Genomic DNA, 10,734 nt, shown 5'->3' with positions numbered 1-10,734 from the left:
CCTCCAGGGGTATTTTTTCTCTCCAGTTGGGAAAACTGAACAGGATGGTGTCGTTTTAGGTGAGCATGTACGTTAGTGGTGTTCCCCTGCTTCTTGTGACTACTTTTGGACAAATGTGACATATCAGTTCATCTGTGTTTAAAGAGAGTGTTTTTCATGTTCATAGCTCATACTGTCAACCAAATTTGTTTTACGGAGGCTCTCAAGAAGAATTCGCTGATGGCACAGGTGAACCAGCTGGAAGCAGTGCGGGCACTGTCAAAATGGTTCACTGGGGCAAGAGACAGAGGAGGACGCAGGGCCTCAAGACAGCCAGTGCCAAAAGCAGTGGTAGAATATGAGTGAGTGCAATTTTCAGTTTGGTTCAGTTTAGTTTTGAGTACAGTTATGCTGTTAACATTATGAGTCTTGCAGTTGAAATTCACTGTGAAGTTTAGTTTACCTTTTTCCATTACTTTGTTTTTGTGACTTTCTTGTAAATAACGTGTATTATATGGTACTCTGATTAGTAAATCTGTTAATTATTTTGTTGGAAAACTGAAATATTCATGAATAAAAGGTTGAAATCAGAGAATGCGGCCATTTTTAAACTAGATAGAGCCTGACTCAAACTAGTTGTTGATGACGAAATGTTGCAGCTCAAGATTGGGTGTTTATTCAAATTATACTCATTAGTATAATGGCCGACTTCCTGTTGGTTTTTGAACATGGGATCTTGAGACTTTTTTATGCGTCCTATCATGAGTGATGTCTTCACCAAAAATCATGACGATCTGTGCAACGGGTTGCGAGGGATAATTATTTTAAAACTTCTAGGTGGCGCTAGTGAGTCAATTTCACACTGTCAGAGGGGTCTTGTCCTGTTGATGAAAACTCGCATGCATGCAAACGACTACATTGCTGTTATAATAGTTGGTATGATGCACTTATGGGATTAGTTTTACTTCTATGCTATTTTACTACTATTATGTTAACTAAGATACGCATGCACTTGTACTGCTATGTTTAATATAAAGATGATGTGCGTGTAAGACAGACGGCAACTAGAAAGACAAGAGCAGAGGTTAGTTACAATAGACATTCACAATACATTTACATATTTACAGTATTTACATAGTTACAGTATTTACATATTTACAGTATTTACATATTTGCATTTTTTCATTGCCCTCATTGTCTTCATTACCGTGTCTGAAAAACATATTTTTCGTCAGTGATTGACAAACACAATCCATCGTTCTGGGGCAGTCAACTCATGGATTGCATTTTGTCAGAAAAATACCAACTATGTGTTCAGAAAAGTCAATAGTTTAAATCCCTTTGAATCTTAATTTTGGGCAGTGGTTGAATTTTGCGCCAGTGATTGACTAATACAATCTGGTTAGAAAAACACCAACTGTTTGTGTTCAAAAAGGTATTCACCAAAAAGGTGAATCCCTTTTATCACGGTGCGGTTTGAGAGTTTTATGGTTCGACCCCAGGATGCAGAGATGATGACCCAAATGCAGGTAAAAATATATTTATTAATGCTATGCAGCAGGATGGCGCAGTAGCAAGGCAAACTCAAACACAAGACAATGAACCGACAACGAAGGGAGCGCGCACCTGAACTAAATAGCAATCACAAATTGAAAACAGGTGCGGGAGAAAATGGAAAGGAACGGAAAACAGAACAGAGCAACAGAGGACGTGAATACAAAATAAGGGCACGAATGAGGAACAGAGAACAAAGACGAAAACTAAGAAAGCTGTCACGAGGGGGTGAAGCCCGATCGTGACACCTTTAGTATTTCACTTCAAGACTATCAAGACAAGAGGACAGGTAAGTGAGGCAGCATTTGGGATCATTTCATCAGGTACTATTTACATATATACATATTTACATGTATACATATTTACGTATATACATATTTACATACATACAACATGTACACCATTTAAAATATAGACAGAGGTTACAATATTTACATATTTACAATATGTACATGTTTACAATATGTACAATGTTAATTTACTGGTTTGACAAATAACTATGGTTTGTGTTCAGAAAAAGAAAATAGTTACCATCCTAAACAGAAACTGGGATCTTAACTTTGGCGCCCAGGACAGCAGGCCCCGTGAGAGCCATGGATGGACCCCTCTGGGGAGGCCGGCCCAACATGGGCGAGGTGACGCCGCGGAAGAGGAGGCGCGGCATCCCGCCACAGAAGAGAAGGTGTGGCATCCCGCCACGGAAGAGGAGGCGCGGCATCCCGCCACGGAAGAGGAGGGCGGCATCCCGCCGCGGAAGAGCGGACGCCGGAGGAGCGGCATCCCGCCGCGGAAGAGCGGACGCCGGAGGAGGAGCGAGTCCTGGATCTTGGCTGGACTGTGGAGCAGAGGAAGAGGAATGTGAGTCTTGGTCCAGAGGAAACGTACCGGGCAGCACATCCCGGTTAGCCGGACGAACCGGTTGTGCTGGATGTCCGGCGGGCTGTTCCTCTTCGGGCGACCAGCAGAGGGCACCACACTCGATGGACGGGGTGTTATGTGCGTCCTCTGACGCACAGCTGGTCGTAGTAGCCCCCCCTTCCAAAGGCGGATTCCATACGCCGTTTGCCGCTGGATGTGGAACCAAGGACGGGAGGAGGGGGACTTGGAGGAGGGTCTTGAGTTCCGCCTGCTCTGCTGCCCGGACCAGGGCTACAAGGGACCTCAGGCAGGGTTTGGGCTCTGGACTGTTCTGGAGTATCAAGCCGCTGGGTTTGAGTGCCAGGGGTAGCTGGGGCTTGAAGCTGCGCGGCTTGGGCACAGGAGGAATCCGGGGAGTCATGCAGCTTGGCACGGGAGCCGGGGTTTGTGGAACCTTAAAGCTGCATGGCTTGGGCACAGGAGGAATCTGTGACGTCATGCAGCTTGGCACGGGAGCCGGGCTTTGGGGACCCTTGAAGCCGCATGGTTTGGGCACAGGAGGAATCTGGGGCGTCACGCAGCATATTTACATGTATACATATTTACGTATATACATATTTACATACATACAACATGTACACCATTTAAAATATATACAGAGGTTACAATATTTACATATTTACAATATGTACATGTTTACAATATGTACAATGTTAATTTACTGGTTTGACAAATAACTATGGTTTGTGTTCAGAAAAAGAAAATAGTTACCATCCTAAACAGAAACTGGGATCTTAACTTTGGCCAGTGGTTTAACTTTTATTCAGTGATTGACAAATACAATCCATCTTTCCTGTGCAAGTCAACTCATGGATTTTAAACTGTCCACTGGTTACATAAATTTGTGTTCAGGAAAGGCAATAGTTTAGATGCCTTTCGTTTTGAATGTTGAACATGAGCAATTACTTTTTAGTCAACCTACATTCCTATTAAACGTGTGACCACATGAACCTATTTTACAGACTATAAGACTGCCAGAAAAATGCTGAAGTGGAATTTGTGTGTGTGTGCATTTTAAATATGGAGTTTAAATGAGCAGAAAATCCCTTCATGGTCACTGAAATAAGTGGGCATCACAACCGATTCTACATCAAAGTGTGATGTTTTCACGTATACATGGCCAATTAGTGTACCCTTTTCTGTGGTTGGATGTTGGACTGACTGGCAGAACCCTTTCCTAGCCATGTATGTGCTGATAGTGGAAGATTTTAACAAATGTTGATTAAAATCTCCCAATATGACAATGCTGGTGTACTTCTGGTGCAACCAATGCAGCAGCGTGCCAAGGTGACCTTGAAACAACGGCATCGGATAGGATGGTGGTCGATACACAACTGCTATTAACACATTGTGTGAGGAGCAGTTCACCAGTAAAACTTCCAAGTTTGGGGCAGAGACAACACTACAGTGCAGGTGGTCTGCAATGTACATGCCAACTCCGCTATGCCTTGTAATTCTATCAAAGCAGGGTTACTGCTGCAGTAAGACTGACATCGTGGTTGGCTATGAAAATGGTACCCAGGAATGGTTACACTGATGGGTGTACATGCCGTTGGCAGCCATGTTTCTGTCACAGCAATGCAGTTAGGCTGCAGGTACTGTGTACATGCTGCCAAATCTGACGCATGTTTTGTCAAATTTTGGACATTCATCAAATAAATCGTGAATTGTGGTTGCACATGTTGCGGTGGTACACTTTCCCTCAAAAATTGTGACATCCTTCCTACAGCATTCTTAATGGCATCGTTACAGTATTTCTGCATCAAAGTTTAGAATAATCAAACCGCTTGAAGCTGTGACCCGACTCAACACAACATATGCCTGCCCTGCGGAGAACACCCTGTCTAGAGACACAACTACATTGCTCACGGTAACACCCTGGACTTTATAAACCGTGTAAGCCCAAGCGAGCTTCAGAGGGAACTTGTGACGCATGCCACCACTTTTAGTTACCTTTTCTTCCTCTGGCAGAATAAATGTACTGTCTTTTAGCATGACGGACTCATTAGCAGTTTGTGCATGCCTTTGTTTACCTACTTTGTCATCATCAAATTTTACATATGTCACGCCACGGCACAGCTCTACCCTCTCGCTGTTGCCGAGTCGCAGCCTGTCGTGCACCCATCGACGGCTCCTGTGCCAAGCGGCAAGGCGTCTCAGATTCCTCCAGTGCCTAAGCCACGAAGCCCCAGGGGTTCCCAAGACCCGGCTCCCGTGCCAAGCTGCGTGGCGTCACGAATTCCGCCTGTGCCTAAGCCGTGCAGCATCAAGCCCAAACAAGTGGCTGCGGCCGGGACGGCTGACCTGGAGGAGCCAGTGACCCTCCTCCAAGCCTCCCTCCTCCCTTCCCTGGCTTCGGCTCCCGCTGATGACGGCGTCTGGGATCCGCCTTCGAGAGGGGGGGGCTAGTACCACCTGCTGGGCTATGCTGGAAGCACAGTCCAGCCCACCAAGGGAAAGGGAGGATGGCGGCACCTGCTGGGGGAGTGAGGAGGCACAGCCCACTCCACCTGCAAGTCGAGGAGCAGGGCTGGCTGGAGCAGATGGTGAGGCTCTGGCTTGGGCGCCTGCTGCTTTGCCATCGCCGCGTCAGGGCCGGACGCCTCCTGCTTCGCGACTTTCTGCCGGAGCCCAGGTTCTGCACCCAGGCCGCCTCCCTGAGGAGGCCTACCTCGCGCAGAGTCAAGGGCGCCCCCCAGAGAGTGCTTACCACCTCAGACGACCCAACCATTCCCTCCATCACGTGGAGGGGTCTTGCTGGCCACCCCAGCCGACCCCCTGAAGGGTCCCGTTGGCGACCCACCTCCGGTGCCCCCACCACCCATCCCTCTTTGACTTGTAACTGTTTTGGACGTCTGGGTTCCGTCCTTGAGGGGGGCGTACTGTCACACCCTGTGGGGGTTCCCAAGTGACAGTTTGGGTTTGAGTTTCCGGTCTGGGTTTTGGTTTCCTTTTTGCACAATCTTATTTTGTCTGACTTCCTGTTTTGCCTTGTCTGCCTCCGTTGTCTTAGTCACCCACACCTGTCCCTAATTTGAGTGCCTATTTAGTTCAGGTGTGTGCGTCTCCCTGTGTGGGATTATTGTTAGTTTGTCCGTCAGCTAGTTGAGTTGCCTTTTTCCTGCTGCTGCAATTATTGCACGAAATAAATATTATTTACCTGCATTTGGTCCTGCTCTCTGCATCCTGGGGTCGCACCGCAACACAGACATGCCGAACCGTGACACCAGCTGTTTACAAACGGTCAAAGTTGAAGAAAAAAATATATATATACAGGAGGAAGAGTAGCAACATGTTTGCCGACACGCATGCACCATTAGAGCAACAGAGCCAGAATCCTGATGCACCTAGCACGAGCGCTGTGAAGCGGCCATTACCAGTCCGTCAGGGTAAAAGACAATGGACACAACCCACCCCACCACCTCCAACCCTGTCACCTTATCAAGTAAGTCAAACGTGGGCCCGCAATAGATGAGGGGGTGCCTCACCCACACCCACAACCAGTCCACCTCAAGGTCACCAGTACCGCATCCATCCAGAAGCTGTCGCTATGGGGCACTTAAACACTGACCATATCACCATCCCCATCAACCCAGAGCAGACCTATAGACAAGTTGTCCAAGCACACACAGTGAGGAGTTTGAATAATTCTCAACCAGTTATGCCGCTCCCATTACTCAGAGAGTGCACCAGCTTACCACCTCCACCAGCCACAACCATTTACTCACTATCCTAAAGACATCAGGGATGCAGAAGCCCCTGGCCAGCCATACCCCATCACCTCAGGGCCACTCTATACCGTTGCGTCTGTGCCCCACAGCTCGACCCTAGGTCCAGGTCCCACACTGATTAGTAGTTCGGACGATGTGCACAACATACATGATGCTCACCGACGATACCCAACATTTGCTCCGCCCTCCAACGCATATGCATATTCATGCCCATCTCACCTGCCCTCAGAGAGGTATACTAGGCCCAACCAAACACCTCAACTGACTTCCTGTGGTGGTTTTATGCAGACTCACCAGGTGAAAAATGTTCCACTCTTCACAGGAAACACTGAAAGCAAAATGCTAATAGAGAACTGGGTCCGAGACATGCACTATCTCCTCGAGGCCCTAGAGCTGCCGATGCACCTTCGCTTTCCCACGATTGTCAGACATTTAGGGGGCGAAGCCAGGAAGCTTGTACTCAATCTCCCAGCCCATGAACAAACCCCTGAGAAAGCCTTTGAGGAATTGAGAGCAGAGTATGGTGACACATAAGGCTCTTTAGACCCGCTGGCCGACTTCTATGAGCGCAGCCAGAAGGCAGGCGAGACCGCTTGTTCCTTCGCAATTGCTTTAGAGGCAGTGTTGCGAACAGTGGAGGAAGGTCAAAGAGGTGGTGACCCTTTCCCTGACCGTGATAGTAAACTGGTGCGCCAGTTCCTGAGAGGGCTCCAAGATGCAGAGGTGTACTCAAGGATCGCACCAATGAAACCCAAGCTTCTCAGTTTCCGGGAACTACAAGCGGAGTTGCGGAACCTGGCTAAAGAAAACCGGGCGTTCCACACACCACTAAAGGTGAGAAAGCCCACACACAGGTGCAGGTGGCAGTTGAAGGTGCAGGAGGGGCAAAGCAAGACAAGATAAAGGCTAACTCTGCATTATCAGATTTGATGGAAGCAGTTAATAAATTAGCTCTGAACCAGGAAGAGCAGATGGCCAAGTTGTCTCAACTTGAGTCAAGACTTGCCGCCTCGACCCCTGTGACCCCAGTTAGGACATGGACCCCTGCCAGGAATACTACACCGAGCCCAGGTGTCGTTTGCTACAGGTGTGGGAAGTCAGGGCATACAGCTAGGGTTTGTAGAGAAATTCTCCCTGACACAGACCAAGCAGTGTCTTTCACAGCCACTCAATGGACTCAGAAGAGAACACTCCCCACTCAGTGCGGTCTTTAAACGCCTAGGCCCCATGGTTGCTGGGGCAACCAAGACCCCCCACAACAGAGTGACAACAATGTTGTAGTCCATCCTCACATCCTCCATCACCATCTGGTACGCTGCTGCCACTGCTAAGGACAAAGGCAGGCTGCAGCATGTCATTCGGTCTGCAGAGAAGGTGATTAGCTGCAATCTCCCGTCCCTCCAAGATCTGTACGCCTCCAGGACCCTGAGGCGTGCAGAAAGGATTGTGGCCGATCCCTCTCACCCCGGACATAGACTCTTCGAGACGCTCCCCTCTGGCAGGAGGCTGCGGTCCATCAGGACCAAAACCTCACGCCAAAGAGAGAGTTTCTTCCCGTCTGCTGTCAGCCTCGTCAACAAGGCCCGGAACCCCACGTGACACTCTTCACACCCCACCTCTGCCTCATCCTGCCACTTTGACACTTTCATTATATGCGTTACATTAACGCTCAGTTTGGACTTTTAGGAAAAACAATCAGACTGCACTTCCGGAATAACAAACAAAAAACAGACTGTGTACATATATTTATACTGTTATTCTGTATATTTTGTATTTTTCATATTTTGTATTTTTCATTCTTTTTTAATAGATGTGTCTGCACCTACTACTGCAGGTGCACCTACTACTACTTTGAATGATCAAACACATACTAGGAATTTGTTTTGGTATAGTAGGTGCAGACAATAAACCTTTTCTGATTCTGATTCAGATTCTGATTCTGGCACACCCCTTGTGGGACCCAGAAATGAGGCAGAGGTAGAGGTCAATACAGTTGAGAGTAGGGCCCTCTTTGACACAGGCTCTCAGGTCACGAGCATTACACACAAGTACTGGCGTACCCGTCCTGTCCTTAAAAAATCCAAACTCAGACCCTCTAAAATTCCCATAGAGGGTGCAGCAGGTCACACACTATGGTGTCCTGAATATAAAAATTAAGATGTTTGGGTTTAATAAGGTGCCAGCTTTTGTTGTTCCAGACTCGCAATACCGTTCCTCTGTCCCTCTGCTGATTGGAACTAATGTTCTTCGGGCGTCCAGAGACCACCTTCAAGCAGCCCATGGCAGCCAATTCCTCCAGTGGGTAAAGGAAAGTCACCCAGAATGGTACGCTGCTTTGTCGGAGGTGGAGAACACTCAACCTGAGCAAAATCAGTGTGTGGTGGGTCCTGTTGTGTATGCTGGGTAAAGAATACGCGTTCCAGGTGGACATGAGCTAAATTTAAAGTGCAAGATCAAAGGGAGCCCAATAAGAAAAATTTATACCGCCCTCCTGGAAACAGTTTCCGTCCCAAAGCTTCCTTAAAACCTTCTGGTGGCTAAAGTCCTTGCTAATGTCAGCAGAGGTTAACGCTCCCATCCGAGTTATGAACCTATCCCAGGAGGCCATTATGATAAAACCAAACACTCATCTGGCAGATGCTGTTTTGGTGGACAGGGTGGTGGAGTTTAGTGACAGCCAGGAGGATGACTCCGTCAAGGGTGGAGCCATAAGCCTTGAGCAGGTTGTGTCGGCTTGCGGGGTGGACCTAAGTGAAGCTGCAGTTAAAAATGACCACCAGCGCACTCTTCTCAAAGACCTGATTGAGAGAAATAAAAGTGTGTTTTCCCAGCACCCCCTGGACTATGGCCACACAAAAACAATGCAGCATGAGATCCCTTTGGTGGACTGTAAGCCATTTGGCTCCCATATCGCAAAATCCCTGCAGTCTTCCCACTGCCCCGGTACTTGGCTACCCTGACTACAATCTGCCATTTGTGCTCCAGACGGATGCTTCAGGAGGAGGACTTGGTGCTGTTTTGGCACAAGTTCAGAATGGTGAAGAGAAGGTGCCATAGGCATTGCCTATGCTAGCAGGAGTTTGAGTCCAGCAGAGACAAGGTACCCTGCTCATAAACTCAAATTCTTGGCACTCAAATGGGCTGTGACTGTAAAGTTCTATGACCTTCTCTATGGGCGCAAGTTTTCCGTCCTCACTGATAACAATCCCCTGATGTATGTGATGTTGATGTCATCGGCAAAGCTGGATGCTACCGGGCAGAGGGGGGTGTCAGCACTGGCAGCATTTGACTTTGACGTCCAATACCGAAGAGGAAAGAACAATGCCAATGCTGATGCTCTTTCTCGGATGTCCAATCAGGAGGTAACTCAAGTCTTGCAAACCTGTCCTCAGCTTGTACAAACTAGTGCTGGTCAGAGTGGTCTGGGGGATGAGGAAACCAACATGCCTGACAAATCAGCAGATTATTTGTCAAAACCTGAATTGGGCATGCAAAATGAAGCATACTATGAAGTGGGAACTGAAGCATTGCCAGACAGAAGGAAGATCCTGTTGTTGGCCCGGTCCTGTTCTTATATAATAATGGGAAACCAAACAGCAAAGAGAGGGTGACTGGTGACAAGAAGAGGGACCTTCTTTTGAAGGAATAGTGGAGCAGTTGGTGTTGCCAGAAAACCTGCAAGCGTCAGTCATGACTGCTCTACATGATGACTCTGGACATCTGGGAAGTGACAGAATGCTCCAGATGATCAGAGAAAGATTTTATTGGCCAGAAATGTTCAAGGTCAAAACATGGTGAGAAAAATGTGAAAGATGTTGTCTCAGGAAGACCCCAACAACTGGACTAAGGGCCCCCTTGGTCAGTATCCACAGCAGCGCACCCATGGAGCTGGTGTGTGTGGACTTTCTGACCTTGGATAAAGCAAAAGGTGGTATCGAGAATGTCCTCGTTGTAACTGATCATTTCTCCCATTACGCACAAGCATACCCAACCAAAGAACAAAAGGCAACAACTGTGGCTAGAGTGCTGTGGAAAAACTTCTTTTGTCGCTTTGGCGTCCCAACAAAGTTGCATGCGGACCAAGGTCCCAACTTTGAGAGTGCTGTTGTGAAGGAGCTTTGCAGGGTCATGGGGATTGCCAAAACTCACACAACCCCCTATCACACTCAGGGGAACGGCACCACTGAAATCACATCTCCACATTTGGTGACGCTCGGCGCGAGACAGACGGCAGCGAGACAGAGGTGGCTCGGTGGTGGCCCCAGTCGTTAGCCGTGGAAGCTAACGTAGCCAGCTAACTTTTAGCTGTGACTCTTGTACCACATTATGTCAACATTGGACGCTGCCGACTCACCGGGAAAGTTGGAACAAATGCTGAGCAAAGCATACAAAAAGATCGCTAACCTTCTCGAAGACATTGAGCGGATGTCAAATGAACTCCAGAGGAAGGGTTCACTGCTGATCACCCTCAAGACCCGTTTCCCGACGCTGACCAACTGGCTGGAGACCTCTCGAATCGGTGAGTTCGGTGACTCATGGCGGGGCTGCTTCT

Source organism: Doryrhamphus excisus, chromosome 19 (genome assembly GCF_030265055.1).
Source record: "Doryrhamphus excisus isolate RoL2022-K1 chromosome 19, RoL_Dexc_1.0, whole genome shotgun sequence".
NCBI lineage: Eukaryota > Metazoa > Chordata > Actinopteri > Syngnathiformes > Syngnathidae > Doryrhamphus > Doryrhamphus excisus.
The sequence above is the reverse complement of the archived record's forward strand: the minus strand, read 5'-3'. Positions refer to the sequence as shown.